Below are 1,488 nucleotides of genomic sequence, written 5' to 3'. Positions count from 1 at the left end.
ATTTAACGCGTTATATATTAATACACATTACGTAATTTGATTAAACATTCTAAGTAAATATCAATTACAAACAAAAATTAACAAAAACGACGTTTAAATATAATGTATTTATATGTAAAGGGGAAATATTCTTGTGTCAAAATGTATTTAAGGCAAAAGAACCGGCTACCACCGAGGGTTGAGTATAAAATTGTTCTACTTCAAATTTTTACTTTAGATAATTAAGCTTGTAAACTCTATTTTTTCACTTTTTAACATTAAAAAATATACTTTTTGAATAACATAAGAGTAAATATACTAATATTTGTAATGTGTGAGTTATGACAATTTGGGACTCAAACCTTGATATATACTTCAGAATTGAACTGGTACTTAGATTCACAATTTCACAAAAATATGGGTAGTTGATGACAAAACTTCCTTCTGACTTCCCCCTCTCACTTCAAATAGAGTTATCCGTTTTACAGAAAACAAAACAAAAATTTACATTGTGCTTTGTTGTCAACTGTCGATGTTTCCACTTCTTTCCGTCTAATCAGTTTTCTGAGCGTTGATTGTCTGAATTAGAATGAGTTTTTTTTAAAGCTGTGAACAATTCCGAATAATTGATTAACACCTTATACTTTCCAACTGACATTTCATTTTTCTACCAGGTTGTCCTTTAAAATCTGATCACTTTAATTCAATTATTAATTAAGGTTGAGTAATTGAAATTAATTCATATTTTCATATATTAGAGCATAAACCGTTACTTATAAATAAAAACAAACTTGAGCGTTCTAGCTTACATCCAAGACAAATGTCAAAATGCAACTCGATCGTTATCGACAAATTTCCACTCGCGCACTTCAAGCAGTTGGGCGTCTCCAGGACCACCGTCTACGCCGTCAGCAAGTCTGAAACTTTGGAGGGGAAGAAAGTGTCATGTAGTTTAATTAAATGACTGGTCAATCTAAATTAATGTTTACTGGATGTATTCATGCAATACTTTTAGTAATCTAACTTTTATTGTTTTACCTTTTTGTGTATGTACACATTTGTGTTAAAACTAGTGTCTTGTAGAGCTCAAGAGAATATAGTCACCTTGCATCTTTATCTGTTGCCTAGTGTCTCCTTTACTCCTCACTGCCATCTCATGTAGGCGACAAGACATGATAGTAATACTATTACAATAAAGTTAATGGTAATACATCACAAGTGGCGAGAAGGATGGTAAAACTCCTAACCAATTTGAAGCTCGCTGAGCTCCGTGACGCGTGCATGGACATGGTAATGTTGGAAGATGTAAAGAAACTGGAGGGAAAGAAAAAGGCCGAATTATTCGAGACCCCCGGTCGCAATGCGGGTGTGACCCAAAGAGTTTCGATTTTGCGACCGCTGGTGCTACGGTACCCTTTACCAATGATAAAGAGCTGTCGCCGACGTCCGTAGGACATCTAGGGTGAGCCAATCTCAACCCTTAGATATGAGTGGCACTGGCAGGGGCCA

At 35.1% G+C, this 1,488-nt stretch overlaps 1 long non-coding RNA gene across 1 annotated transcript; it reads right to left on the bottom strand.

Annotated features, from left to right (window-relative positions):
- Positions 1-704: 704 nt before the first annotated feature.
- On the bottom strand, positions 705-1,288 carry LOC139907459 (uncharacterized). The gene is made up of 2 exons (XR_011784125.1): positions 1,018-1,288; positions 705-952 (listed from the first exon to the last, which is right to left on the bottom strand). It is a non-coding gene; the product is annotated as an uncharacterized lncRNA (long non-coding RNA).
- Between the last annotated feature and the right edge of the window lie 200 nt (positions 1,289-1,488).

This window comes from Lepeophtheirus salmonis, unplaced genomic scaffold, assembly GCF_016086655.4.
Source record: "Lepeophtheirus salmonis unplaced genomic scaffold, UVic_Lsal_1.4 unplaced_contig_1333_pilon, whole genome shotgun sequence".
In the NCBI taxonomy this organism is placed as follows: Eukaryota; Metazoa; Arthropoda; class Copepoda; order Siphonostomatoida; family Caligidae; genus Lepeophtheirus; species Lepeophtheirus salmonis.
This window is presented reverse-complemented; position numbering and strand designations above follow the sequence as displayed.